Below are 15129 nucleotides of genomic sequence, written 5' to 3' on the forward strand. Positions count from 1 at the left end.
CTTCTGCCCGGTGCTGCCTGTCTTTCCCTTGCGCTCCATCCTTACATAGTTCCTTACATAGTTCCTGCGGCTGTGCCCCTTTACAACTCCGTCCTCTCCTCAGCTCCCTCTGGGCGCCTTAGTTGGGGAGTGCAGGCGAGTTGCCTTTTTTTTTTTTTTTTTCTGCCCCGGGCACTTAAATTGCCGTTTTCCATGCTCGCTCCCCCTTTTAAGGTCCACCTGGCAGCAAGTAGTGAATTCTGACCCACTTGATTTTCTCTTTGGTACGTGGTGACAGGTCCCACTGGCGGCACTTCATTAAAAGGTTGACATGGGAATCACTTCAAAACGCATGTTGAATGGGTGATTTCAGGCAGAAATTTTGTTTAAATTACCAGCCAAGAACCCGATTGAATTGGCAAGGGTCTTGGTGAGGTCCATACCAAGTTGTAATTTTTTTTTGCTTCAGAAATGATTTATTATTGGTGAAGTAATGAAAGACTTGATTAGTTCATATAATTGGCATTACCTATCATTGGCATTACCCCAGAAAAGGTCATTTATCAGATTAATAGTGAGTTTCAGATAGTGTATCAGAGGATTGGAGCTGGATTCTCCCCACCCCGCCCTTAGCTTCCTTCCTAAATAGCACCATCAGGAGTGGTACAGCAAATGTAGCTCCTTGACGCTTATAGCTCTTCGTGGAATTGATGGTACAATGAGGCATCTTCTTAACGGTGAATTTAAAACTATGTATTTTTGTATATTACTGAAAACTAAAAGTCATTCTCCATTTGAAAGCATCAGCACTTCATGCGTTCTGTGTCTAAGATTGCTTAAATATTACCTTGGCATAAGGGGAAAAAAAATCTTTCTTGTGATGCTGAGTGATCATCAGATTATTTTTCACAAGTCCAGGAGCCTGAGCCCCACGATATAGAAAATATCAGTCCCTGTGTGCTGTTTGTTGTCAAAAGTCAGATTGTGTACATGAAGGTCTGCTTCCTGAATGTTTTTGGCTCGATTGACAGAGGATGAGATGGCTGGATGGCATCACTGACTCGATGGACGTGAGTCTGAGTGAATTCCGGGAGTTGGTGATGGACAGGGAGGCCTGGTGTGCTGCGATTCATGGGGTCACAAAGAGTCGTACACGACTGAACGACTGATCTGATCTGATCTGATCTGTCCTTTTTAGCCCCTGCGTCTGGGTTTTGCAGGGGAGAACCTACTTTGATGAGCAGGAACAGGCAGGAAATGTCAGGAAGAGTGGAAGCCCTTTGGAGCATCGTGAACACAGTGCTCCTGTTCCGGACTTTCACGTGTCCGGAGCTCACTGACAAGCAGTGCTGTTTAAAATTTCTGGCAAATGGAAAGCTAAGTAAAACAGGAACCCTGAGTGAAACCTGAATTTCATTAAAAAAAAAAAAAAACAAAAAAACCTGCATTTCTATAAATGTCATATATAACGCTTACTTTCTTTTCCTCTTTTTCTTCCTTAAGGACAGGGAATCCTAAGTATATAAAGTATCTGTATGTAAAATCAACAAATCTTAACTCATGGACAGTTTTTTTTTTTTGTGGGGGGGGGAGGGGTGACATATACTATTATTAAAATTAGGAACTTGTGTTCATTTTGTTTTTCTTGGTGTTTTGAACTTAATGTGACTTCTGCTTTTTTAATGTCCCTCCTGAGAACATCCTTAGTGCTTAGGGTATCCACTTCCTTGTGTGAAGGCCTTTGTTTTCAGTGACATTCTTTGGTAATGCTCTGTTTAAGGCAGAATTAGTGACAGGCCAGCAGATTTCTCATGACATTTTAGAACTGAGACATAGAAACAGGAGAGTAATTTTAGGAAGCAGCTCTTTAGTAATTGTTATTCTGTTGCTGTTTCTCTCTCTCTCTTTTTTTTTTCTCAAGTAGACTTTTGAATCAGGCCATTGGAACATTCTCCAGAGATTCTAACTTGTTTTGAATTTATCTCAACTGGCTTTACTTTTCTCCTGTGACCATTCACATAGTCACTGCCACTTCTTGTGCTGAGCTAGGATTCTGTACGTTGAGATCATCAGGTAAAACATCTTCACATCTTTCTCCAAGTTGGTGGCTCACCTGCTTGATTTGGGGATGGGGTGGGAGGTTGGGGGATTTCTAGAGCTGGTAAGAAAGTAAATTTCATGTGAAAATGCCTCAGCATCATGACTCAAAAGACTAGTGTGATTTCACTCTTTGGTGAAGGATACAGGTCAGATGTTCTCTGATAAGTTTCTATTTCAGCTTCATTTTGAGGAAAGCTGCGTGGTCACCAGCCGCTGGCATTCCTGAGCGAGACGTTTAGCTTTGTATGTTCAGTTTCTAAATGGGAAGCATAAACCTCGCCATTGGTGTATCCCCAGTGACTCTTTTTTCCAGCTAACTATTTGAAGCCACTGTAGCATTTTGTGTGCTTCCTTATTTCACTTACTTCACTGTTTCCTACAGTTTTGCACAGAGAGACAACAGAACAAAGCAATATCCAGCTAATTTCAATGAAATGAGGAGTGTGCAGTCCCCTGCCTATTACGGGAGAGTCTCAGAAAATGGAACATTCTGCCCAGGGGAGATTTTACTTCTCAGAGATGGCAAAGAGGCAACCATTTTGTTAGGCTGACACGTTATTCAGTTAATGAACCAATGAGTGTAAATCCTGTAAAAGCTGCCTGCTTGTTCAAATTATACAACTGCTTTAGTTTACTGAAACATTTGTTGAGCTAATGTGGTGATAATGGGGTCTATTGGTGACAGGCAGCTGTGACCCATGGACGCTCTGTGTGTGCCCAGTTGAAAACACGCACCTTCAGATGTGTGTGCCAGTTGTTCTATGCCATGTTAGGGAAGAAACATTTAATAGGGACTAATTCAGAAACCAAGGCCTGCAAAGGGTCAGCACCTTAAGCCCTGTAGAGTCGGGGCAGCTTTTCCTCTGGTCTCGTTACTCTCATAATCTTTTCTGAACAGCAGGATTCAGTTGACTTGAGTTGACACATTCTTGCAAGAGGTTCAGTCACAAAATCGATCTCTCTTCCAGAGTTTTATTTCTGTTCAGTGGACATTGAAAATTCAGGCTCATCCATCACAAAACTTGTCCTTTCCAAGTCACGGGAAAGCCTGAAAGCCTTTTAAAGAGCCTTTATAATTTTCTAGAAACATTTTCGACTGTCCTGAAGAAGGTTTGTGGTACTGTTTACTCCATGAATTCAGTGCACGGTTGTAGAGCTGTTTTCCTGAGCCAAGCAAGGCCTGGCCTGACAGCTCTTCCTTCAAGGGGCTTACAAGAGCCAACTGACTAGGAAAAGACCCTGATCCTGGGAAAGATTGAGGGCAAGAGGAGAAGGGAGTGACAGAGGATAATTTGGTTGGATAGCATCCCCTACTCAATGGACGTGAGTTTGAGCAAACTCTGGGAGATAGTGAAGGACAGGGAAGCCTGGTGTGCTGTACTTCATGGGGTCGCAAAGAGACATGACTTAGCAACTGAGCAACAAAACTACAACACAGTCTAGTAGGAAATACACAGGGAGTCGAGAAAGATGTGGACTTCATGTGCAATGCCAGAAGATTCTTTTTAACCTTGGACAGGTAGCACAGAGTGGCCTTTACTATTCTGTTTTCACAGATTACAGTATGCCTGCTCAGTGTTTTACAGTAATTTTTAAAGTATCCCCCTTAAAAAGCTGCCTAGCCATAATATACATAGTAATATGGTACTGTGCACCCATCTGCTTTTAAAGTTATTGTAGGTGCTTGGTCTTGAGAACTAGCTTCGTTTTCTTCTGATGTGGAATGGGATATGTTCTGTAATTTCCCAGCTCCAGTCAGCGAGTGACTGGAGGATGATTTGAAAGATTCCTCTCCATTTGACTTGGAGGGTGTTCTATGCCTGCATGGCCAGCTCTGAACTAGAGTCAGGGTTGAACGAACAAACAGCCTTCAGGAAAAAAGCGCTCATCATTGTCGATAGGAGCATTTCTATGTATGAAGCAGTGTGTGCTGCTTTTTCTCTAAGCTACACTTTCCAAATGTAATTTATTCTGACCTTTCAGCTATTACTTCATTCTTGGTCAAAGTTAATTTGTGCCAGAGACTTGAAGAGGTAAGGGCTGCATGCAGTCAGGAGTTCTTAGAAATAGATGTTCCCTTGCATTCAGTTTGGGGCCCAGAATCTGCCCAAGTCAAGCATTGTAAAAGGCTTATGTCAAGAGCCCAGTTAATGTCTTTGAGTTCAGGCAGTCCCAGCTCTTAGAAGCGATGTGTTTTGAGCCAGCCTCTTAAAAGAACCTCCTCAGTACCCTAAATTGGGCTTCGGCAAACATCTGTTTGGACCCAGTGTCTTCAAGGCTCAAAGAAGGGATGCTTCAGTCTTCAGCAGGTGGATGGCAAGCAGAGTAAGAGATGGGCCAGAGCAGAGAGGACACCCGGGGTCCCTGCAGCCCCGTCAAGCGAGAGGGAAGCTTAAATTCCCCAAGGCAGTGATGTGCTAACCACCATTCACCGAGAGCGCCCCCGCTGCCGGGCAGTTTGCACCTTGAGGGCATGTGTTCCCCACAAGAGTCTTGTCAGGTGATCAGCATCGGCCCCGTCTTCCGAAGAAGCAGGTGCCCAGGGAGGTTGAGGAACCCAGCCCAGGTGACCGCTCACCGTGGCTGAGGCAGGAGCCGGATTCAAGCCCAGGTTTCCCAGAGCCCGGCTGCTTTCCATCATGCTCTGCCATCTCACGCTTCTGGGTGCGGATTCAGCCAGCTGCCAGGGCAGCATTGGAAAGTCAGGACCATCCTCAGAGACTGATAGAGAACAGCTATTCCTCTGGGACCTGAGAAATCGGTAATTATGACTAAGTGAATAAGCAGTTTCTGCCTTATTTCCCAGGAGGAGCTCGGGGGGTTAAATGCCTGTTCTGTTTAACACGAGAAGTGCGATCTCACTGCTGTTAATGAGAAATTGTATAATAATAGACCGCCTCACCCTCTGGCCGCCCAACAGGATTTCTGTCTCTGTTATCATTTAGAGAAAAGGGCAGCCCAGGCTGCCCACTCTCCCCCTCCTGCTCCCCCCTCCCCCGCCCCCAATTTTTTTCCTTTTCCGGGAAAAGGATAAAAGGAACAAAACTGTCTTTTTGGCTTTATTTGCAATAAAAATCACTTTCTCATTCAAATAATCTTCCTCTGTTAGAAAACTGTCTTTGAAGACAGCTGTAGGTGAAAATGCATTTTCTGTGCCTGATGGTCTGTCCTTGTTTTCTGGACATGGGCGGTGGGGAAGTGGAAACGATGAACCTGGCAACTCTGGCTTTCTTGCTGTCAAGTCATTTGCCTGCAAAGTCATTTGCATGCTGATGAGGCTGTGTGATCCGGAGCCACCGCTGCCTCTCCTCTTTTTCACTTCTTTATCTTTCTCTGTTTTTACTGAAAGAAAAGAAAGTGCAAGTGCAAGTCCCTCAGTCGCATCCAACTCCTTGGGACCCCATGGACGATATAGTCCATGGAATTCTCCAGGCCAGAACACTGGAGTGGGTGGCCTTTCCCTTCTCCAGGGGATCTTCCCAAGCCAGGGATCCAATCCAGGTCTCCCGCATTGCAGGTGGATTCTTTACCAGCTGAGCCACAGGGAAGCCCAAGAACACTGGAGTGGGTAGCCTATCCCTTCTCCAGGGGATCTTCCTGACCCAGGAATTGAACCGGGGTCTCCTGCATCACAGGTGGATTTTTTTACCAACTGAGCTATGAGGAAAGCCCCCTGGTTTTATTACCGATTAGAATTTAGAACCCTGGGGCCTTTTTGGATTGCTGTGTGGGTCTGAAGGAGAAGAGGGTGTCAGAAGACCAGATGGTTGGATGGCATCACCAATGCGACGGACATGAACTTGGGCAAACTTCGGGAGATGGTGAGGGCCAGGCTGGTGTGCTGCAGTCCAGAATGGGGCTGAGAAGAGTCGGATGTGACTGGGCGACTGAACAACAATGGGTCGGAACTGCAGCAAGCTCCTCCTCTCCTCTAAATATTTCTCCTAATTTTGGAAATCTTTTGGGTCACCTGTGCTTCAGCTTCAGTGTGAAGCCAAAGCACATTTGTGGTACTATAATTTTATAAGATAGTAAAGAAAAAGCCCATTAGAGAACACAGTGAAGATATTTTTGCAGTTCATCTATTTTGTGCCTGGTGGTTTGTAAGAGTCAGCCTTGGCCCAGCCTTGGACTTGTACTCTTGTTCTCTCCCATTTCCTTCTTCCAGGGTTTCGAGAGCAGGAAAAACTGATTATGTGAAAGTCGCCTGGCCAGACCTTCATCCTCAGTGAACTCGAAGGCCAGCTGTCCTTATCGCTGGGCCCTCATTTTCCTGTGCCCTCCCTCCTACCTGCCATATTGTCCAAGGAGAGAAAGTTCTAGACTAGGAAGTACAGCCCTGATTCCACTGGCAGTTTGCCACAGGCCCTTCTTACATCACTTAATATCAGTGTATGCAGTTTCCCCATCTGTGCAATATGATATCTGTTCTTTTCTGATCACAAACTGTCCCCCAAGTCTCTGTCTTTTTAGAGCATTTTCTATCCATACATTTGTGAGCAGGAGAGAACATTCATTTCAAACACAGAGAACGCAAGAGAAAGAAGAGTGAAAGAAATGTGAAAAGATAGTTTTTCTTTATTTACACCCTGTGGTTGTGGTTGGGATTATACACAAGACAAGACATAACACCCTTAAAAAAGTACAAAACGGTAGCGGATAAAGGCTGTGTTGCATGGAGACTGTGGACAGCGGCTGGGCTTGGAAGGCAGGACTTCTGGAAAGTTGCGTTGTTGACCCCAGTAGGTGAATTTCTCAGGTTTCTCCTCAGTGTTCTTCCTCCAGCTGTTTGTGGCAGTGCTGTTTGTCTAGAACCTTCTGCTCACTGTGCCTTGCTTGGTTCTTTTCCTTTCTTTCCTTCTTCTCCCTTTTTTCTTCTCTCCCTCTCTTCCCTCCGTTTTCTTCCATCCATCCATCCAATAGGCTCTGGACTATGTTGGCTTCAGTACCTAAGAGTTCATAAGTGAGCCATTCTTAAAAAATAGATAATTTAGCAATTGAGAGAGTTGACATCCTCAGAAAGTCTTTGTGTCAGTAAAATGAACCAAAAATCATAATCTGAAAGCAGCTGGCTTCAGTACGTTGAGCATAAGGTGATGCATTCTCGTCTTCCTCAGACATCCACAGATACATGTTAATAACCTAGCGTTGTCGTAGCTCCTGTTTGAAAAGATCTTGGAGGGCGTCCAGTCTAGTCCTGCGTTGGGAGGGCTACCTCCCTCTCCAGCATCCAGCCAGGGTCATCTCTGGGAGCATCTCTGGAAGAGATGTGTCAGAAAGCGCTTTCTCTCTTTTTCTCCCCCAACGGGATATATATATTTTAATTGGAGGATTGTTGCTTTACAATGTTGTGTTAGTTTCTGCAACAGCGTGAATCAGCTCTATGCATACATGCATCCTCTCCCTCTGGGGAGCCTCCCTCCCACCACTGGGGAGCCTCCCTCCCACCGCTCCCCCCACCCTTTTATTTTCATAGGATTTTTTTTTTAATTGAAGTATAATGGAAAGCTCTCTTGTAATTCATCCTGTGCACAGATCGCTCTTGCTCCTTTCGTGATCCTGCAAAACAAGTTTAATTCATTTGCAAAGTAGTAGATCTTCAGTCTCTTGAATGCAGCTACCTCAGCCCCCGTGGCTGCTGTGGGGAACTGACTTATTGCCTTTAGTTGTTCCTCACGTCACGCTGAAGCCTGCCCGCTGCTCTGTAATCTACACTCATCAGTCTGAATATTACCTACCAGAGTAGAATATTAAAATTTATGAAGACGAAAAAGGTATCTGCAAAATTACTGTAATAAATACGGTGATGGCAGAGCTGTTAAATCCAACATCAAGTGTATGATTGAGTCCCCCTGAAAGTTCCATTACAGGGCGAACATTTTTGGTCCCGTGAATGATTCTTAAATTTCATTTTACTGGTTTGGTTAGGGGATCGGTTGTTTCCATAAACGGTCAGAGTTTGGAAGCTAAGCGTGGGCTCCCCGAGTATTGTGACAGTGACTGCCTTTGACCAGTGCTGAGTGCCTGGCATTGTCTATTTCTCAGATAATCATAGGCTAAACTATTTCAGGAAGAAACTGAGCTTCCATTAAGCTGAAAAGATCCATCTCCTGAGGGTTAGAGAATGTTTGTTTCATGTGTTCAAAAATTGACAACTCTGTTAGCTGGGGAAGCAGCAAGTTTCTTTATTTTCAGCCAGAAAACTTTCTTGCATGACACGTTCGTAGTGTTTGTATTTTGTGTCATTAGGTCAGTCCATTGCTCTTTATTTAGAAAGATGACTGGTGATATTTCCAGGTCATTTCTTCTACATCTTCTGTATCTGTATTGCTTTTGATAAAGATTTAAGTTAAAAATGAACTGAGATGTGAAGGCATTTGCACAGCTGTTAAATACTGTAGGCTTTCATTTTGCATCATGAAAATGTCTTAAGGCATCTGTGACATTTTCAATAGATCTTCTTTTAAAAATACAGGGCTTTTTTTCTTCTTCTTCTATTTTTTGGCCTCTCCGTGCAGCATGTGGGATCTTAGTTCTCTGACTAGGGATCGAACCTGTGCCCCCTGCAGTGGAAGCAAGATGTCTTAACTTCTGGACTGGCAGGTAGGTCTCCCAAATATGAGGCTTTTGGTGGTGGGGTGGGGGATCTGTACCACATGTAGAAAGAAACTCATCCTAATAGAAAAGGTCAGGGGACTTTCATCTTTAAAAGGCCTTGCTGTTTTCAGCTACACATGCTGATTCTTTCCTCCTATTATAATGACACCCTGCGTGGGAAAGGGATTACACGGTGGATCTTGCCACTGCAACCCTGAGTACAGAATAGAATGGAGAGTTGGCTCTGCTCCCTTGTTGTGTTCCATTTTGGAAGCACTGCCTTCTCTTTTGTTGCCAGTGGCCGTGGAAGAAAACATTATTTTATCAAAACACCCCTCTAGAATTGAGCTAGAAGAGAAAGGTGTTCTCTGCACAATAGCAGTTTCTAAGCAAAGGGTGAGAGGATGCTTATGCTAATGAAGAAAGTGAAATTGAAGTGTTAGTAGTAGCTCAATCATGTCTGACTCTTTGCGACCCTATATACTATAGCCTGCCAGGCTCCTCTGTCCATGGAATTCTCCAGGCAAGAATACTGGAGTGGTTGCCATTTCCTTCTTCAGGGGATTGTCCTGACTCAGGGATCAAACCTGAATCTCTTGCATTTCAGGCAGATTCTTTACCATCTGAGTCATCAGAGAAGTGCCCCCCCCCCAAAAAAAAAACCCATCAAAAACCTGTTGAGACTTTTGTATTCAGGGATTTCTTAAGGTTTAACCATTTGGTTGATTGTTTAATTCCATGTGGAAAACCGGGCAGCACCTTCATGTTTCCGTCCTTTAAATAAAGTGTCTTGCTTGACAGGGGATTGACGTGTCAAATTATTAAGAAAAAATAATCCAAGTTACTCTGTAAGAGAAGCTTATTTTCTCTGGCTGTGTCCTGCCAGAAAGATCTGATGAAGTAGCTGATGCATACTCCTTTGTGTAAGATCACAGTTTTAAGGTAAACATTCTGGCCCTATGGGTATCTCACGACTCCCTGGCATGGGGTAGGTGGCAAGAGAACAGTAGAAAAAGCCAGACTCTAGTTTTGAGGGGCCTCAGTGGTCCTAACCTGATAAAATTCTTTCTCCACTCTTAAGAGACATTCTCCTAAACTAGGGTGTGAACCGGATTAGAATTAATTACACTGATCCTGATGGGAGATCTACTTGTTGGGCTTATCAGTTAGGTTTGAACACGTTATCTTATTAAACCCAATGACGTCTGTTCATCTGTTTCACGTTTATGCAAGAGATTTGAATTTAGATTAAAAAAAAAAACCTGCATTAATGCTTGTGTATAGTGCTTTGCAGTTTTACATGTATTGGATCTTTCTTGTTAGCTTTTCAAGTTGTCCTCTGTAGTCGGTAGACAGTTGAGAAAGGAAAAAGACAACTACTTGAGACATGTCACGTGGAGACATTGAGGAGGGTACTGTGTCTGGAGGGACAGCTGGTGCTCTCCTCAGACACCAGGGTCTTTCCTGTGGTCCCAGGGGTGGTCTTCCGCCTGCAGACTCAGAAACTGGATTCTGTCATCGCAGAGTCTCTCTCTGCCTCCTGATGTGAAGTTCACATCCATAAGCCGAGTTGGGCCCAACTAACACCTTCTCTTTTTCAAGGCCGGTGGTTCTTATTTAAAGACCCCTTGGAGAATCTGATGAGCTAGAGGCTCCCCCTCCCCCACCCCAAAATGCACGGACTCACCTGGTTGATTCATCTCAAAAGCTCCACTGTAGCTGGAGTGTCAGATTGATATTCAGCGCTGGCTGTCAAGGAGCCTGGCTGGCCGAAGGCCCTGTGACCCGAGCGTCCCCTCTGGAAGGCTGCCCCTGTGGATGTGGTGCAGACGCAGGCAGCACAGGCCGGTGGCCGGAGGGCTCAGAAGGTCTGGCCCCTGGCTCGGCAGCCACGGGAGCCGGGACCAGGTCGTTTCTCCAGAGTGGCTTTACCCTGGGTGTGAAATCCGTGAGTACCCTGAGGGTGAGACGCCCCGTCCACACTTCCACGTTTCCTGTTCTGACTGGTGCCAGGCCTCCACTGGAGTCATAGCACAGTTGCTGAAGCCGCAGCTAAGGCTTGCTAGCCGAGGAGCCTCGGGCATTTCTCTGCCCTTTGTGTTATGCCTTGATTTAAAATTTTCATTCTCCAAGGGCAAGCTTTTTCCCTTATTTCCACATTCTGGGAACCGGCTCCACAATACTCAGCATCCCCATTTGAGGAGAAAGTCCAGGTTCAGAGTGACGGTAACAGCTCAAGATCACCTTGGTAGCAAATGGCGCAGTTGAGCCTCAGTTCAAATTCTGTGCGTTTTAATGGACACCCACAGACTACCTTCTGCCACATGAATCTTCTAAACAAAGAAGGTTCTCGGGTTTGGGTAGAGGAACATTGTCAATTTCAGACTTCAGTAACACAGTTTGGAAATTCGTTGTCTTCATTCAATCTGGAGGTCAACTGCTGGGATCTGATGAGATGCTGCTCCAGTAGTTACATATCCTTTGACCGGAGATGTTGAGTTAATCAGAAGTATATGCATATTTCCTGAAAAAGTGAGATGTCATAAATTTCATGTTAAATAATAGGACACTTATTACTAGTGATGACACTTTTAAATTCAGAATAGCTACATGTCAGGGGTTCATGATACTTTCTTAACCCCGAACACATTTTCTTCATTTCCGATGCACCCTTATTTCAAAAAGCAAAATTAAAATTCACATCTCTGCCTGTCAGTAGGTAAATGGGGATCCTCAGCTTGAAGACACTTGTCGGGTACTTGAGATGCATTAAAGATTTTTTTGTTACATTGATGAATCTTGTTAGTGGTAGCTTCTAAATTATGACAGAAAGTTAATGGAACAGGTTGCCTATGTAACCTTCAGAAAGGTCATTGAGCTTACATGGGGATGGAACTCTTTGTCAGGGACACTTCAGCGAGTCCATCTAGAGCTCACCTTCTTCGCCTGGTGATGTGTGTTCAGCTCTTCCTTGTCAGTAATGTAGAGATGGGACTTCCCTGGTGGCTCAGTAGTAAAAAACCTGCCTGCCAATGTAGGAGACGTGGGTTTGGTCCCTGGGTTGGGAAGATCCCCTGGAGAAAGAAATGGCAACCCACTCCAGTATTCTTGCCTGAGAAATCCCATGAACAGAGGATTCTGGTGGGCTACAGTCCATGGGGTCGCAAAGAGTCAGACACGACTGAGCAACAAACAACAACAAAATTCCTAGTTGATCATGAGAGATTCATCTTCATGGAGGACTTGCAGCAAATCAAGAGGAAATTGCAGAAAATCAGAAGAAATGAAAGAATTAGGGGAAAAAAACAACCCATCATTTTGCAACTTTTGCTGAAAGTCGATTTAAGTAAAGATCATCAGTGTATGAAACCATTAAATGAAAGGTTGATGGGGGAATTTTAAATGGAGAGGTCAGACTTTCAGACTTTACCAGTTAGTGAATTTTCACCTCACTAATGTTGGGGCTCAGGACAGGCCAACCCCCAAATGGGCCAAAGTGATATATCGATTATTTTGAATTAAGATTACTTAAGAAACAACCACTGTAAGAAAGACACTCTGACCCTCCTTTGTGGCCCTGAGAGCAGAAAATAAATCTCGCAGGTGAAAGGTACCCTCCCGCCACTGAGGGAGACAGACAGCCCTTATCACCAGAGACAGAGCCCAGGCTGAGAAGGCCGTGTGAACAAGCCTTGTTTCTTCCTTGCTAATTCACTACCCTAAGCTCAGATCTCTTTCAGGTATTCACAAATGTATTGTTTCTTTGTGTAAAAGGTATAAAAGCTGACAGCTTTGATCATTTCTTTAGGTCCTGTTGCTATGAGACCTCTGTACGTGTGAATTAAATTTGTGTGTGTGTGTGTGTGTTTTTTTTCTCCTGTTACTGTGTCTTGCATCCATTTAATTATCAGACCAGCCAAAAGAACTCAAGAGAGGAGGGGCGGAAACGTCCTCCTTTCCAGCCCTGTGTCTCCTGATATGAGGCAGCCTGAAGATGGTGTAGTGAACAGTCCTTCCCTCAAAGATGGACCTGAATGTATCCAAGTCTTCAGAGCTGACTTGCAGCATACAGGAAATGCGGAGACAGAGGAACACATTGAGTGATTTTATGAGGACACAAACAACGTGTCCAGGTGGGGGCCATCCTTCAGGACTACCGTCCTGGTCTCCTCAGGAAGTCACTGGCATGAAGATGACAAGTGACTGGTGGGGATGGAGGGGCAATCGAGGGTAAAACAGAATTAACAGATAATGATCAAATGAATGTGCAGATCTTGATCTGATCTTGATTCAAACCTAACTGGGCTTCCCACATGGTGCAGTGCTAAAGACTCTCCCTGCCAACGCAGGAGACACAAGAGATGTGGGTTTGATCCTTGGGTCAGGAAGATCCCCTGGAGTAGGAAGTGGCAACCCACTCCAGTATTCTTGCCTGGAAAATTCCATGGACAGAGGAGCCTGGTGGGCTACAGTCCATGAGGTCAGACATGACTGAGCACTGCACTGTACTTCAAACCCGGCTCTACAGAAGACACCTCTGAGAGAATCCTGGAAATTTGATTTAGGAAATGGGTATTAGATCTTCAGGAATTATTGTGATTTCCAGAGTGGGGTTGGGAAGAGACAACGGACCCTGTTTATGGAAGGAAAGTTTCTGTAATTTTCAGAAATGCAGGTGGAAGTAGTAAAGGTAAAATGATACGCAGTCTGAGATTTGCTTTTAAATGCTTAAAAAAAAAAAAAAAAAGAAAAGTGAGGGTGAGAATGGAAGCCAGCTAAAATCTTAACAGCTGTCCACAGGGTGTTGACTGATGGGTCATGGGCGTTCACACTACCGGTCTGTACTTTTGCACGTTTGAAAAATTTTACAAAAGGTTTTAAAAACAAGGGTAGATGACTCCGTGTGAGGATCACGACTGTCTTCGGATCGGGCTGGTGATAGCCTCGTGATGTCCCGGTGTCACGTGTTACCAGCGCTGGTGACAGGTATCACTTCCTATGACGCACTCTACGGAGACTCTAAATGTCCTGCATCTCAAAGAACAGCCGATGAGCGCTGTGAAAACTGCATTAGATGACTCGAGAAGAGGCTCCGTGGCACTGATTTCAAAGATACGGGTAGAGTCGTAGTGAGTTCATTTGCAGCCAGAGTTCTGACTAATCCAAGTCCTTGTGGATGAATTTACAACCTTTGGATCAGAAGACTTCTCACTGGAGGATGACGGGGGAAAAAAAAGATGCAAAAATATCCAAGAGAGAAAACATGTTAAGACACGAAACTTTAGAAAATGATTTACCCGTTTACTCACTGAAGACAAGACGATTTCACCGAACCTCATTCAGTTATGAGTATCTATTAAATCATAGTTCTGATGTTTACATTTAGCAGGAAAAAAATGACAGCCCATGCTGTTTAAGATGGTCTACCCTTGAAGCATGCATTCCATGCCTAATGAGACTCTGTAATGTGATTCTCTGTCACTGAGATTACTTGAACACATTTCTATATTTAAATTACATGAATATTAATTTGTCAGAATAATTTCTTTAAAATAAATGTTTTGTAATGCATTGCTCTAAACCAGACCTCACCAACTAATTACCAGTAAGACTAGTATGAAGAAAAATAAAACTTAAGTCAGAGCAAGTCTGGATAAATGGTGTGGCGGGGGGTGGGGGTTACAAGGTATTTCTAGATTGGAAGACTCAGTATTGAAAAGATGTCAGTTCAGTTCAGTCACTCAGTCGTGTCCAACTCTTTGCGACCCCATGAATCACAGCACACTAGGCCTCCCTGTCCATCACCAACTCCCGGAGTTCACTCAGACTCACGTCCATCGAGTCAGTGATGCCGTCCAGCCATCTCATCCTCTGTCCGTCCCCTTCTCCTCCTGCCCCCAATCCCTCCCAGCATCAGAGTCTTTTCCAATGAGTCAACTCTTCACATGAGGTGGCCAAAGTACTGGAGTTTCAGCTTTTGCATCATTCTTTCCAAAGAAATCCCAGGGCTAATCTCCTTCAGAATGGACTGGTTGGATCTCCTTGCAGTCCAAGGGACTCTCAAGAGTCTTCTCCAACACCACAGTTCAAAAGCATCAGTTGTTCGGCACTCAGCTTTCTTTATAGCCCAACTCTCACATCCATACATGACTACTGGAAAAACCATAGCTTTGACTAGACGGACCTTTGTTGGCAAAGTGATGTCTCTGCTTTTCAATATGCTATCTAGGTTGGTCATAACTTTTCTTCCAAGGAGTAAGCGTCTTTTAATTTCATGGCTGCAGTCACCATCTGCAGTGATTTTGGAGCCCAGAAAAATAAAGTCTGACACTGTTTCCACTGTTTCCCCATCTATTTCCCATGAAGTGATGGGACTGGATGCCATGATCTTCGTTTTCTGAATGTTGACCTTTAAGCCAACTTTTTCACTCTCCTCTTTCACTTTCATCAAGA

The 15129-nt window shown here is 44.4% G+C and overlaps 1 protein-coding gene across 1 annotated transcript in view; it reads left to right on the forward strand.

Annotated features, from left to right (window-relative positions):
• Positions 1–1132: 1132 nt before the first annotated feature.
• Positions 1133–15129, forward strand: part of ADRBK2 (adrenergic, beta, receptor kinase 2) — a 120059-nt gene continuing 106062 nt past the window's right edge. The window contains exon 1 of the mRNA XM_010828700.1: positions 1133–2052. The gene's annotated coding sequence lies outside the window, so the exon portion shown is untranslated. The remainder of the gene's footprint in view (positions 2053–15129) is intronic.

The sequence above is a fragment of the Bison bison genome, unplaced genomic scaffold, assembly GCF_000754665.1.
Source record: "Bison bison bison isolate TAMUID 2011002044 unplaced genomic scaffold, Bison_UMD1.0 scf7180017864495, whole genome shotgun sequence".
NCBI lineage: Eukaryota > Metazoa > Chordata > Mammalia > Artiodactyla > Bovidae > Bison > Bison bison.